Source organism: Lutra lutra, chromosome 9 (genome assembly GCF_902655055.1).
Source record: "Lutra lutra chromosome 9, mLutLut1.2, whole genome shotgun sequence".
NCBI classification, from domain to species: Eukaryota; Metazoa; Chordata; class Mammalia; order Carnivora; family Mustelidae; genus Lutra; species Lutra lutra.
The window spans coordinates 81540565-81556117 of record NC_062286.1 but is presented as its reverse complement, the minus strand read 5'-3'; the positions used below and the strand labels follow the sequence as shown (position 1 = coordinate 81556117).

The following is a 15553-nucleotide window of genomic DNA, read 5'->3' as shown; positions in this document are numbered from 1 at the left end:
ATGGCCCAAATCTAGATACCTGTTCTTGGCTGCAGGATAATCCAGGCTACGTCCCCATTCTTTCTTCCCAGCTTTACCCTCCACCAGTCCCTTCATTTCTTTTGTGCATTGAAAAAACCAAATGTCTTAGTATTCCCTGTGCATCCCCACACCATGCTTTCTGCCCTCACTGAGCTCATTTCCAACCCTCCCATCTCCACATGCCTACTTGTGTATGTCCCCCAAGCTGGTCTTAAGTGCCTTCCTCTTGCTCCCATTGGTCAGATGCAACTCCCACTTCCTCTGATAGCTCTATGCAGTTTGTCTACATATAGCCACCCTTCAACTTTATTTACAGGCACTTGCTTAGATGTGTTGTTTATATTTACATCCTGTACTTTATACAGGGCTTTGCACATAGTAGGTATTGAATAAATATCTAAGTAATGATCTGACTGAAACAAATAATACATTCGCTTGCATGAGGAGAACAAAATGTTGGCAAATAGAAACCTCTAAGGTGACATATTTTAATTAGGGTCATTTTATCTAGGATGTAGTGAGTACAAGGCTCTGAGTGATACACAAATGAAAAGACATAAATCACTACCCTAAAGATTTGAGATTAGTTTGTTATTTGTATGTGATTGGGGATTAAAGGTGGCTAAGGTACCATAGTCTCCTAAATATGTTAATTACTTAGGACCCACCCACTCATCAGCTGTTGGTATTGTTAGCTCCATAAACAAACCATTTTACACAAGTGTCAAACAATGTGACTTTGGCCTAATTCCTATTCGCCTATTATTGGTTTCTAATTTGGGTGGCCCAGATGAATTTGCTTTCCTTTATTCTTGATGAGTGTCCGTCTGCAAGAAAAGTTCCATGTCTGAGCTTGGGACTCGTTATGGGGAAATTCAGAAGACAGTGGTGCACCTCAGTATGTCCATCAGAGCCTCTCTCTGGACCATCAACGATCTTTTAGCAACAGTCGCTGCATGTGTCATCTCCCAGAATGAAAGCACTTCTTCGTGGTGGGGGCTGTACCTGTTACACAGAGGCTGGGGGAGGATTGCTTGGGGGACCTGGTTCTTGAAGTTAATTTTTCTATGAAACATTTAGAAAATCCCTGAAATAGGTAATGGGACAATTTCTATTTGTCAAAAATGTGGACACCTGGCTTTGCACGTGCATCGTCACTTGTACTGATTGTCCAACAAGGGTATTGAATGTCACCCAGGCTGTGCTGGGGTGTGTCGGATCCACATCGCATGCCTCACAGGTTTCCTGAGTGGCCGGTAAGATTTTTGTTGACAACCTCTGCTTTCTAACCCCAGAAGCATCTTGCCCATGTGTGGCTTACTCTCCATGATTATATATCCCAGAGTGCAGAGCTGAGCCATGTCTAAAAATGCCTATAGACTGGGTTTTGGAGACAAAAGAAGCTGTCTGAAGAAATCACTGTTGCATAACCTGGACCCCATAGGATTTCCCCAGTGAGGGTGAGATGGATAGTGAGTTTCTCGATTCTCCCGGCTAGACGGTGGGGGACTTTGGAAATTGGACAGATGGAAAAGCAGAAACTCGCCATTCTCAGTTCCCTTCAGGAAGAGGAGAAAGGGCCAGAACCGACCGCACCGTGGCAGGGTCCGATGGGTGCCTAGGTGGGCAGTGTGACTTCATAGGCGAGAAGGCGCCCATTGTGCTTACCGTGCACTCTTCACTCCATCTTCACTCCATCTGTGGAAGTGGTGAGAAGGTTCTCTTTGCCAGGAGTCCTCAAGGAAAGTGCTACAATTTACTTTAGAGTTCCATTAGGCTAGTGGTTTTACCTAGTCAAAGAATGGTTTTCTTGCCTTGTGTTTTGCTAATTAGATAGTGGAGACTTACTCATTTGTAAGTCTTCTGTGTACATATATTCAAGTGATCCTGACAGTGTGTGAACAGAGGGAGAAGGAGCCACTGTTGTTATTGAAGAGTAGAAATTACAACATAGATTTTCTTTTTTTTTTTTTAAGATTTATTTATTTATTTGACAGAGAGAGATCACAAGTAGGCAGAGAGGCAGGCAGAGAGAGAGGAGGAAGCAGGCTCCCTGCTGAGCAGAGAGCCCTACGTGGGGCTCGATCCCAGGACCCTGGGATCATGACCTGAGCCGAAGGCAGAGGCTTTAACCCACTGAGCCACCCAGGTGCCCCTACAACATAGATTTTCAATAAAAGTATACAGGTCTTAGAAATCACGTGTATCTTTTGAGAACCAACTAAAGGCCATTTGATCTCTGGTTCCTTCATGCTTGGTTCCTGTTTCTGCATCAGCCTGCAGGCAATAAGTCTTGTATTCTGAGCTATCTCTGTATACTCACTTATTTCTGAGGACAAGATATCTCAAGAGCAGGGATCATGTCTTGCCTCTGTAATGCCAGCTCATACATAGTCGGTGTCCATTAACTGTGGAATACTTAAATGGGTGAATCACATTAGAGTTTATGTCAGAGAATCACCCAAACCCCCTGTGGACTATTTTCTCTAAATCTGTTTTAAAGTACTCAACAGAGGGACACCTGGGTGGCTCAGTTGGTTAAGTGTCTGCCTTTGGCTCAGGTCATGATCCTGGGGTGCTGGGATCAAGTCCCACAGGGAGCCTGCTTCTCCCTCTGCCTGCTGCTCCTCCTGTTTGTACACTCTCTCCCTTTCTACCTCTCTCTCTCTTTCTCAGACAAATAAATAAATAAATAAATAAAATCTTTAAAAAAATTAAAAAGTTAAAAAAACCTCAACAGATAACCTCTTAAGGTCCATTTCCTTTCTTAACTAAATGTAAATGTCTGTTTTATAGTCTGACGATTACATTGCAGAGTAAGCTCTTCCCGGACTTGGGTCGTGTGGGCCACCGATTATTTGTCACCCTGGCTACAGGGGAGCTCCTTGGTTAGCTCTGTTACTCACTCCTTTGTCTTTTTCTTCTTTGTACCTCTGGGGTCAAGCATGGTTTGTAGCACGTAACTGCTGAAAAACTTTAAAAAACAAAGAGTTATAAAGCATGTTTACTCATCCTTAGAGTGTAAACTCCTTGACCGCCTATGAAAGAAGGGCTGGCTCCCTCCATGTTTCTTTCCATGCCTGAACCCCTAGCAGGTGGTGTAATTTGATGAAGATGGGAAGCTTTGACCAACCTCTGCACTTTGAAGAAGTGGGAGTTTATGTTCCCCACCACCATCCTTTCACAGTCTGCTTTGCCTAAAGTTGAATTTTTGTCTAATTAATCCCACTTGACTTATTAGGACATTCCTACATATGGATGTTATTCCTGATGGGGGAACAGATAATAACATTTAAACAGCTTTAATTTTATAATGAGAAATATCCACACTGGGACAACATGTAAAAAATATAATCAATTCCACCCCAACATCATCAACTCCAATCTCAATTTGGGCCATTAGAACAAAAAGTCAATATAAGTAGGCTTATTTTGAACACAGAGAACTTACAGAAGACAACATGGATTAGGTTGAGAGACAACATTCTGTCTAATCTAGATGATCGGGCAAAAATTGCAAATAGAGGCATCAATGGGACAAATGATCTATTAGTCCTAGTTTTACGTAAAGTGCTAATCTGAGAGAAACATGTAAGAGGGAAATCACCAGAAAACTCCACAAAACCATCACCAGCCCTACTTTTAGATGAGAGACTGAATAGTCATCAGAAAGGTAATAGGAAACCAATGAGAAATTATTCTTCCACGTTCAGCTTCTTTTTTAACCAAGTAGAGTTCATTAGAAATAGATCACCAGGTAATAACTTGACAATTATTGAGTGCAGTAAATCTATGAAAAGAAATGATCTTCATTAAAATGAAGAAAAACCTTTTCACTCGATAAACCCACATATTTTCCCCCAGAGGGAAAGAGCATGTTTTGGTTTGAGAAGAGGACAGTATCACATTTTCTTTTATTGATCAAAGAATTGTTGTCCATATGATAACATCATCATTTATTGAAAATTGGATATATCACCTCGGAATCTGCTAAAGTCAGTGGACTGGTGTGTTTCTACACTTCCAACTGTTTAAATAATGCTAACTAAACCAAAAGATTAGTGATGTCCTCATCTGCTTGGTAGTGTCATGAAGCCATCGGAGGGTACTCGGGACACAGGTGCTGTCCTGCACACATAGGCGCGTGTTCCTGGGGCCGCATACAGAACTAGGGTGGGGTTTTGGAGTAAGGCTTGAGTTTGCCTCAGTTTCTCTTGTGGCTTTGAGGGCCTGGGCTGCTTCTCTTCCACACTGGCTTGGCGTCTGGCCAGGGAAGCTGCAGTTGACTCTTCTGAACTGAGGTACCAGGCAACATTTGAACAGGAATGGTGTGTTAGTGAACTTCTACGTGACCATTGATCTGGGTCCAGGGCCCAGCCTTCCTCCGTCATGATGACTGCTTCTAAAGTGCCAGTGCTGCCAAAATTACTTTCCCTGATATAGAAGGAAAAGGATGGGTTTCTTCGGTTTGTTTTGTTTGTTTGCTTGTTTGTTTTTCTCTGGGTCTCGTGGGATGATTTCTCAGTGAAGGAAAATAGGTTGGGAGTGAGGCACAGATAGTGGTGCATATTGCTGAGTAGGGCATGAAGGGAGGGTGTGGAGAGGGGGTTCCGTCACTGTGCTCTTTCTCTGCTGGGAATTCTGTGCTCTAGAGAGGAGAAGGACTTGGCTGCAGCCCAGGCCAACTTGGAAAACGTCCTTAACTTCCCCCTCCCCCACCCCAGTCAGGACTAATTTCTCTCTCGGAGTTATTAACACCATCCTCCAACATGCTAAGCCTATACCTACCTGGGACACTTGCAGGAACTCTGCCTCCTGCCAGAAACATTCCTCCCCCAGCTCTCCACAGGGCAGCTTTGTTCTTTTTTTCTTCTCTCTTTGTTCAGGATCTTGATTTAAATTTGGAGGTAAACTTTATTTATTAAATATTACCTTTACAAAGAGGCCTTTGCTGGCTACAAGCTGTCATTCACTATCACAGCACCCTTATTTTCTGACCTTGTCTTGTTCATTAATCTTATTGTTTTTGGTTTTGGTTCTCCCAATTTGCTCTTCTCCTTGCCATTTAGATATAAACCCCTTATCGTATCCCTGGGAGAGTATCTAGAACTTAGTGGGACTTAATAGACCTCTTTTGAATGGGTTAATAACACACATCTTAATATCATACAACACGTACTCTGCACCTTACCTGTATGTTTCCCCCAGAAGACTGTTAGCTCCGTGAGGGCATGAAGTATGTCTCACCCTTCTTGGTACCTTCAGCACTTGGCTCACATTAGGCACTAAGCAGAGGCTGAATAATTGACTAGGAAAAAGGGTGACTGCAGCTACTTGGGAGATAGATTGCAGGGATCTTTAAATGATTGATTAATTGCTTGATTGATCTATCTCAACAGGCTGCCTAACCATAATATTATCAATGCCTCAGGCCCATTTTTTTTTTTTTTTTTAATTACCATCCTTAGGGCGTAGCTTTTATCCTCAGTGCTGCTTCATTGTCGCAAGATAGTTGCTGCAGCTCTGGCCATCACCATCTTATTCCTGACAGGAGAGGAAGAAGGGGAATGGGCAGAATGGTGACTGCTAGCTGTGTAAGTCCCCTCTTAAGGAAGTTTCTCAGAAGCCCCACCAGGTAACTTTTTACATTCCACTCAGTAGGATTTAGCATATGAGTAGTCACAGCAGAAACTAGCTAAAGTGGTTTTTAAAGTGGGTACATTGCCTTGTCCAACAAATTTCAGGTACTATTAGTAAAGAAGGGAAAAATGGACTGTGATAAGCCGGTACTATATATAATTGATATTATGTAAAACTGCTAGATTTCCTGAACGTAGTATGCTAGTTGCTCTAATAAGCCCAACACATAACAATAACATAGTACTTGTTAGCTCCTAACACAAAAGTCCAAGAAAATTTTCAAGCAAAGCCTCTCGTAGCAGGAATGGCTGCTGAATCTTCTAAGGAATTCCTCACAGTCTTTGTCAATTTAGAACAGGGCTAGGCCAGTTTCTTTTTCTCTAACTGCCAAAGAAACTCCCCTTCCGGTCCCCGTCCCTACCCTAATGACGAATGCTCAGCAGGACCCTCCTTGGCAGGGTTCACTGGATCCTGGTTTACTCTCAGTAGCAACAGAAGCTCATTTAACTGTTCAAGGTTTCCGAAGTGCATCCTGGGAATGCTCAGAGTCCTTGTTGATTCCTTTTATGATGGACCTAGAAATCTGGAACTTGAAGAAAGGGAGCGAGGGGAAGGTGGTCATGAAACAGGTGAGAACACAAGGGACGGAGAGAAAACGTGACAATTTAGAATTGCCTCCTCGTTCTAGTTCTAGTTTTGGAAGCAAATTATCTGGGAAGATAATTTAGAAAACTGGAAAATTCTCCGTACTTCTTCAGAGGGATATTTTTCTAATATGTGTAAAATATTTTATAGTCACAGAGGAAAGCCCATATAGCAGATTAACTATAACAACACACACAAACCCCATGCACACTCATATGCAAACACACACAGAAACTGTGGGACACCAGGGTCTCCTGATTTAAGTTATAGCACAAGTTTCCTGCTATATCAGACATTTAAATTTGGAGGTAAACTTTAGTGAAACATGTAAGATCTCAGTGGTTGTGGAAGGCTACTTTTAGCCTAAGTTAGCTTTTAGCTCAATACAGAATAACACATCCAACTATAACCTCAATGCTATGGGCCCCATCAGAACAATGTAGTCATCATTTGGAACAAGATTTAAATATAAAGCTCTTATGTACTCTTAATACCTTAGATTTATCCCAATAGAAAACTGACAATAGAGTAATTAGCAAAGCAGTTCTGATTAATGCCATAAACAGATAATGAAAGAAATACAAATTTCACTTTTTATATTTCAAGTGTTTCATTAATCTAGCAGAAGTAGTCAGAATATTGGATGTTTTGGGAAGCTTAGTTTTTGTTTTTTGTTTTTTTTTTTAAAGATTTTATTTATTGGGGCGCCTGGGTGGCTCAGTGGGTTAAGCCTCTGCCTTCGGCTCAGGTCATGATCCCAGAGTCCTGGGATCGAGTCCCGCATCAGGCTCTCCGCTCCCGCGGGGAGCCTGCTTCTCCCTCTCTCTCTGCCTGCCCCTCTGCCTACTTGTGATCTCTCTCTATTTATTTATTTGACAGAGAGAGATCACAAGTAGGCAGAGAGGCAGGCAGAGAGAGGGCGGGGGAGGCAGGCTCCCCGCGGGAGCGGAGAGCCCGATGCGGGACTCGATCCCAGGACCCTGGGATCATGACCTGAGCCGAAGGCAGAGGCTTAACCCACTGAGCCACCCAGGCACCCCAGGAAGCTTAGTTTTAACAACTATCTTTATTTGTCCCTGTCTGGAGATAGGAGATATAAAGAAAATTGTTAGTTTCTTAATATAGCCTTTCTAAAGCTGTATGGAGTTGGATTTTTTTTTTAATATTTTATTATTTATTTGACAGAGAGAGATCACAAGTAGGCAGAGAGGCAGGCAGAGAGAGAGAGAGGGGAAGCAGTCTCCCCACCAAGCGGAGAGCCGGATGTGGGGCTCGATCCCAGGACCCTGGGACCATGACCTGAGCTGAAGGCAGAGGATTTAACCCACTGAGCCACCCAGGCGCCCCATGGAGTTGGATTTTGCTTCTTGGACAATTCATTTGCATTTGTTGCAAATATTTAAATGTTTCTTAGATACAGGGTAAGTCTAAACTGATAGGAACTATTCCATAGGAAAGGGCTTAGGTGTTCTTTAACAAAGTGAAGAGAGGAACTGAGGGATGCCTTTTTCCCTTTTAAATCCAAGAACTAAGTTATGTTTATATGATTAAGTGAGTTGGGTGTGAAGACCTTTGCCCCTGGTGTAATCAAGAAGGTTAAATGTTACTTGTTTATTTTAATTAAACATTTGTATTTATTTTCTAATAGAAAGGAAATAACTAGGTATGCATTAAGTAAATTATCCTCTTCACATTCTGCCAGTTTCTCAGGGAATCAAGATCAAACAGGATGGCCTTACGAAAAAAGTTAGTCAAGTTGAAATCTTGTTTGTAATATTGATCCCTGGTATATCTCTCATCTTTTTTGGTCATGAAATAATAATAAAAAAGAGAATATCGTTTGTGTAAGGGCCCTCCAGAGAAACAGAGCCAGTAGTGTGTGTGTGTGTGTGTGTGTGTGTGTGTATACATATACCTACATACATATTTATACATATACATACATATAGTAAGAGTATAGTATATACTAAGAATATATACATATATTCTTTGCATATATATATATGCAAAAGTATACATAGTAACTATAAATATGTATATGAAGATATATATGTATCTATATGCATCTATATGAATATATATAAAAGTATGAATATATATATATATATATATATATAGAGAGAGAGAGAGAGAGAGAGAGAGATTGAGATTGAAATTAAGAAATTGGATCCATGGTTATGATGGCTGACAAGTCTAAAATCTGCAGGGCAGGCCAGCAGGCTGGAGACCCAGAGTAGACTTAATGCTCCAATCTGCCTGAATTTGAAGGAGGTCAAGAGGCAGAATTCTCTCTTCCTCAGGAACCTCAGTTGTTTTCTCTTAAAGCCTTTAACTGATTAGATGAGGCCCACCCACATTATGGAAAGTATCTGCATTACTCGAAATCTCTTGACCTAAGTGTTAATCCCCTCTAAAAATATCTAAAGTACCTAAAAATAGCAACATTTAGAATGGCGTTTCACCAAATATCTGGGTATTGTGGTCTAGCCAAGTTGACACATACAATTGACCATTACATAATGTAACATAGATCAGCCATAGTTCAGTTAAAAAAAGCTTAAAAAATTAACCATTACAACAGTAACATCATCCTCATTAGTGTCAGCACCATCATCATTATTTACTGTGTGCCAGGTACTATTTTAAGTACTTTACACGTATTAACTCACTGGATCCTTCGACACAGCCACATCAGATACATACTCTTACTATATGATAGAATTGCTTTGAGGTCAAGTAACATGCCCCCAGCTCTATAGCTCACCTAATTTCACTGTATACTTGTCTAATTTGCCTATGAAATTTCCTTGAAAATGGGGCTGGTACTATTCTTTTTTCTTCTCTCTCCTGGCCTTTCCAACCTGGACATCACTGATTTTTATGCCTGTCCATCATGTTTCTCCTCTTTTCTTCCTGAATATAAATAATCATTCTAGAATGTTACTCTTTGGGTTTAGGAATGCATCAAATAGTCACAGATGTCCTGTATTAAACCTGAGTGTCTGAGGACAGCGTTGGCAAGGGATGATGCCACAGATATACCCAGCTTGGACTGGGGTCTGGACTGAGGTCAGAGAATGCAGGCAATAATTACTGAAAGCAGAAACTTCTTCTTAATGAAGGTCATTAGTACTTTAAAGAGTGTTCATCTTTCCAACAAGTGTGTTCACACTTCACTAGTCCAGTAATTTCTCACTGGGGCCAGCATCTTCAAACCAAATGAATGCACCCTAATCCTTTCTTTCTTCCTAGGGACTTCCGAGTTTGAGGTTGGACTTTGTTCCTGAATATTGTATAACTTCTTACTGTCCTAAAAAAATTAGAAGATGAAGTCACAAGCTATAAATTGCATAAGCACACGGCCCCAAATGGCATTTCCTCCTGTCTGTGTAGGAATGTATATGGATTTGACAGATAAAAAGAATGCCTTTTTTCTGTAATCTTCCTGTAGCTTCGTGGACATGTCCCTGAAACTCAGCTGGCTTTCTTGTCCCTGCAGTTCCTGGGTGGTCTGATTAGGGTAAAACCATCATCAAAGCAGGCCAGGTGCTGACACTCAGCTTATGAAGCTGTCAGGAAAAGATCGTCTCGATTTCTTGGGAACTCCTGCCCGCACAGCACCACCAGGCCATAATAGCCCCTGGTGCCTCAGGTGAGGGATTAGCTGAGCATCGTGTGGCTAGCTCTCATTAATCCTTTCGTACCAGCAAACCTAGATCCTCTAATTACTAGCCAGCTAATACCCAATTCCATTTCTCCGAGGGCTGTAGTCTCTGAGGGACAGGAGGAAGAAGCAGAATGGGGGAAAAGAAACAAAAATGAAAAACACGTGAATGTTGGGTTGTATTTATTTTTCCTTTCAAGCATCTTGGAAAATTCCCTCTCTCTCTCTCTGTCTCACTCACTCTCACCATGGATACCTACCTACCTACGTACATTCCTGCTCACCTACCTACCTAGGCTCCAAGATCAACCAATTAGTTTGGGAGGTTTTCCTCTTCTGATTTTAGAATGTAAATAATGGAGGGGTTTGAGTTTGGGTTTTGTTTGAATCCATATTCTTCCCACCTCCTTCCATTTCTTTTGCTTCTGTTGACTGATGTGTCCTGCAGCTCCTGTAATTGAGGGTGCTTGCTGGGGCCACTTAGCAGGAAGCGTGTTGATTTGCGGCTGGGCTGCATCAAGCTGAGGTTCTCAGTCCCCCTTGCAAGTTCGTCAGTTCTCCCCTAACATTCTTAAGTGGAATGGAAAATACTGAAGTGGTTTCAAATTGTGGTATATTCAGAATGGAGAAGTGGTGTGAGAATTTTAGGACAAACCATAGGCCTTTAGTTATGGGACTGTTTGTAGAGTCCTGAAATACTCATGATGGGACTAAGGTCTCAGGAAGTTCTCTGTTGTCATATGGAACATAAGATCATCACGCTCACCCCTGGCAGATGGTCTGCCATCTCTGGGAATATTTGAACTTTTCAGTCTCTTTCTTTCCAAACTATACCCCTAGCGTGGTGAGAATATGTCCTCTCAGTAAGGTTCATGGTACTTTTTTATCCTCAGTACTTCATTATTTTAAAGAGGTCCCATAAAGACAATAACTATTTTCTGCTCCCCCATTTGAGTTATAAATTACTCATTAACTATTTGTACAGTGAGTGAATGAATGATGACCCCAGATAACCTTTCTGGCTAAGTAGAGTAAGAAGTTCTTCAGAAAGGAATACAGTGAGCGCCCAATATGTAAAGGTCTGGGATAACAGATAATTTCATGTCACAGTGGCAGTTTGTTAGTGGTGACAGTCCATGTGAACACCGTGTCAAGAGAAATTCCAAGTTGTCTCCATGGCTGAGGATAAAGGAAGGCCACACAAAGGGACACCCGGATGGCTCAGTCAGTTAAGCATCTGTCCTTGGTTCAGGTCATGATCCCAGGGTGCTGGGATCGAGTTCTGCATCGGGATCCTTGCTCCGTGAGGAGCCTGCTTCTCCCTCTGCCTGCCACTCCCCCTGCTTCTATGCTCTCTCTCTCTCTCTGTCTCCCATTCTGACAAATAAAATCCTTTAAAAAGTGCAGGGGGGCAGTGAATCCAGCTTCTGCTAGGAGAAGCCAGGCTTCCCAGAGAATGTCTCAGAGAAAGTTACATGGAATAGGGGCGTTTCGCAGACTCCTAAAACTTCTCCCTTCTTAACTGCCTGTCAGTAAGAGACCCTCAAAGAACACATGGCTTCCAGAGAAGAGAACACGAAAAGGACAAACAAACAGAGTGCTAAGAATAAGTCAGTTGGATACACTTAAACTGAACAAGGCCCTGGAGCAGCTAGTTTGGTCCCAGTTTTCTCAGTGCTTTCATCGATGTAAGCCAGGGCTGTTAGCCCACTCTGAACCAGAGGTAAAAGCATTCTTGTGGCGATTCACCAGCTACTCTAAAAATGCCACCATGGGACAATCCATTTTGAATATTCAGTACAAAAATGATTTTTCTCCAAAGCTGAGGTACCAGCCACCAAGTAAGAATCAGAAGCTGTGGTATGCTGTGTGTACGATTGGTGGGACGTGGCTGGAAGAGCGCTGCTATGACCTGTTATGAAACCATCATTTGGCATCATTTGGGAAAGCTAGGCAGTGTATGTATATCATGGTTGGACTTTTAAAATTGGGTGGGCTGATTAATTTCCTGACTTTCCTTCAGAGGGGCAAGTTTGCAACTTTGACAGAACATCTCCTACGCATTCATTCTATATTTTGCAAGCCCCAAACATACCTGATGTTGGCTTTGAGTATGTGAATAGGGAACTTCTCTGACCTGGTTTTGCTGAGTTTCTGATTTTCCTCTTGCCACTTTTTTTTTTTTAAGATTTTATTTATTTATTTGAGAGAGCGAGAGTGAGAGGGAGAACATGAGAGGGGAGAAGGTCAAAGGGAGAAGCTTAGTCTCCATGGAGCTGGGAGCCCAGTGTGGGACTTGATCCCGGGACTCCAGGATCATGACCTGAGCTGAGGGGAGTTGCTTAACCAACTGAGCCACTGAGGCTCCCCTCTCTTACCACTTATTAATATCCAGAAATTGATAAGTTGTCTTCATGGTGTTTTCCTCTTACTAGTGCTCCTAATAGTGACACTACATTATCCACCAGCGGCAAACAGTATTCTCTGTGTGGAGAGTGGCCCACCATGCCTCAAACCATAGGATGTGAGCATATCTTCTCTTACTACTGCGTTAAAAGTAGCCTCTTATTTGACATGTACTTTACTTGTCCTAAGTGTGGCACAGAGGTACACAGTGTGTAGCCACTGAAACCAGGAGCTGAGATGTCAGAAGTGCATTATCTTTAGAAACTAAGATTGTTTCTTCTGAGGAAAACGATTATGTTCAAGTCCTTAATATTAGTCATCCTGAGCATACTGTTCAGGTGTCTTTTATGAGGGGGAGATGTGCTTCTCAGCCACTGTCTTCTGTTCCTTTCCAAGCATGACAAAATTCTAATCATTAGAAACCACATGATCCTGAATATATTATGTAAACAATGAAAAAAAGGAATGAGCTCTGTTTACAGCAGTTGCTCTTTTTTTTTTTTTAAAGATTTTATTTATTTGACAGACAGAGATCACAAGGAGGCAGAGAGACAGGCAGAGAGAGAGAGAGGAGGAAGCAGGCTCCCTGCCATGCAGAGAGCCCGATGCGGGGCTTGATCCCAGGACCCTGGGACCATGACCCGAGCCAAAGGCAGAGGCTTTAACCCACTGAGCCACCCAGGCGCCCCTACAGCAGTTGCTCTTAAAAAAAAAAAAAAAGTCCACACATATGGGAGGTGACAGTGGACATTGGCCATTCCCTTGCTAAAGCTAAACATTAGGAAGCCTCCTTTTTTCAAACATAAAGGTACTGGAGTGTGAAGAGGCATGTGAAGAGATGCCTTTTGTCCCCTCCTGAATCTAGGACTAGTTGGGAAATAGGACACAAGTGACAGTCACATGTATGTCAAAGTCTCAGCTGGTCAAGTGGATTACAGAGGGTAGCCTTCGATCTGTGTTTCTTCTCCCCAGAATTCAACATTCCAGTCCCAGTGGTCTTGGAAAATGCTGGACACCTGCAGCTTCTCCTGAGAGGCAGGCCCTGCCTAGCTAAGCTTTCTGCATGGCAGGAGAGCAGAAAAAATGTAATGACATTGTATGATGACAGAGTGCTAACTACTCTTATGGTGGCGAGCATAGCCTAATGTATAGACTTGTCGAATCCATATGTTTTACACCTGAAACTAATAGAGCATTCCAAGTACAGTATATCAACTGTAAATTTAAAAATGCACCATAAATTTAAAAATGCACTATTGTCATAGAAAGAGCCAAAATAGCAGAGTGACCAAGGCATGTTGATCCTTCTCTCTTAAGCAGTGATAGGAAAATTCCCTCCAGCCCGGGGAGGGAGTCATGAGGGAGCAGGCTGAGTGAGGATGGAAGTGCTCCCTCATGACTGGCCCCTTCTCAGGAATGGAGTGCAAGCTTCTTCCTTTTGGGGGCAGATGAGAAGAGGGAATATATCATATCTATTCTAATACAAGTTGTACAGAAAGTCTGCCTGGATCTGGCCTTTTGTTCTGTCTGGGTTCATTCCAGCCCTGACTGTTGGATTAAGGCCCATGGTACACTTTGCCCCATCGCCAGGGTAGAAGTCTGCAGGACATCCTTCTCTGTCCTTACCCTGCCCCTCTACTTCCTGAGAGCTGATTTGCTTTGATTGTCTTTAGCTGCCTGTGAGGCACTTAAGGACACCTGTGTAGCACCTTTGTGGCCCTGTGTCGCTATGTTGTTTTAGAGAATTGCCTTTGTAGTTCTTTATATGCTGGGTCACAGAGGAGTCTTCCCAGAAACTTCCAACTTCAGAACTTTGTGAAAACTCACATAAAATGCTTACCTTCTAGACCCGCAGAAGCCCTGTTGATAGGTTAGTGTCAAATGTCAAACCATGGAACTGAAAGAGACCCACACACTTGATCCAGACAATGCTATCTCCATCACCATTGAGGGTATGTAGGGGCTCTGCTGGAGAGAAGCTTCAGGAGTCCAACTTTTAACGGGGAGATGTCAGGCAAAGGTTCTGTTCTTCACCCAACTCTCTTTTATACAGAGTCTCTTTCACTTCCTTGTGCTGTTGTTCTAAACCCATCTATGGGGATTCCTGGCTGCCCGAGAGATGCTGGTGCTGCCTCTCCGGGCTGGGAGCACACAGTGGGTGTTTGTGCTGAGGAAGTCACAGGACCCAGGGAAGGTAGTACTGCTCATCCGGGGTTGGCACTAGAGCTGAAGCCCGCTTCTCTCCTGGGACTGCCTTATTATTAAATACCTCCAGCCGTCTTTAGTTATCTTTTCCACCAGCTATCAGATCTTGTGTTTGAGAGACTTCCAGATGCTTAACCTAAATACCACCACCTCTAGTTTAAGCTTGTTACTTTCTTGCTAGGTCCTCAAACTCATTTCAAGCCTTTACTATTCTGAATGTTGCATTTTTCTGAAAAAGATCTCAGGTGAAATGCATCACTAATTGTATGAAGCTCAGAATTTCTGTACCACCTTCTTCATTCCATTATGCTCCTTTCTGGAAAGATAAATCTCTTTTAATTATGAACATACATGTATTTATTATCTGACAAGCAAATCTAGTTTGCCTTTCAGTGAAATTACTTCATTGCAATGCAACTTCTGGGAGCTTATTTAACATCAATTAAAAAACCCCACATTATTGAAACTGTACATTAGGATCAGGAATAAAACAAGAAGATCTATGGATTACTGTGGAAAAGTTAATTGGAAAATATGATTAACTATGAAGTCCACAGGGTCCTATGGAAAATGCTGACCTTGCTGCCTCTCTGTGTAGCCTTTTAAACTCTTGGAGTTACATTCTCAGATCCTAAGAGCATGGAACTAACATCAAAGAGCATTTTGTACCTGTCAGACACAGATTAATGCAAGATGCTGTCCCTGCCCACCTAGTTTCTGCAGGATAGCTGGGCAGGTAGACAGTTTGCAAGGTGACGCAGGGTTCCAGTACAGCACTTCCCCAAACAAGGAGAGTCAGCAGGGTTTGCCAGTGGGGCTGTGGGCCACTGACACAGGGGACAGCTGTGGAGCAGAACAGTTCTCCTGGTGGTGGCTGTTACTTACCCCACATAACTGGAGGGTGCTCTACTTCCAAATCATGGTTTTTGGTTGTTTTTTTTTTTAATCAGCATAAAATCTGGAATGAAGAGA

At 42.5% G+C, this 15553-nt stretch overlaps 1 protein-coding gene and 1 pseudogene across 3 annotated transcripts in view; both read left to right on the top strand.

Annotated features, from left to right (window-relative positions):
• The window catches only part of AFF3 (ALF transcription elongation factor 3), a 543761-nt gene that overhangs the window by 146871 nt on the left and 381337 nt on the right, over nucleotides 1–15553 (top strand). The window lies entirely within an intron of this gene.
• On the top strand, nucleotides 11373–12795 carry LOC125108881 (peroxisome biogenesis factor 2-like; annotated as a pseudogene).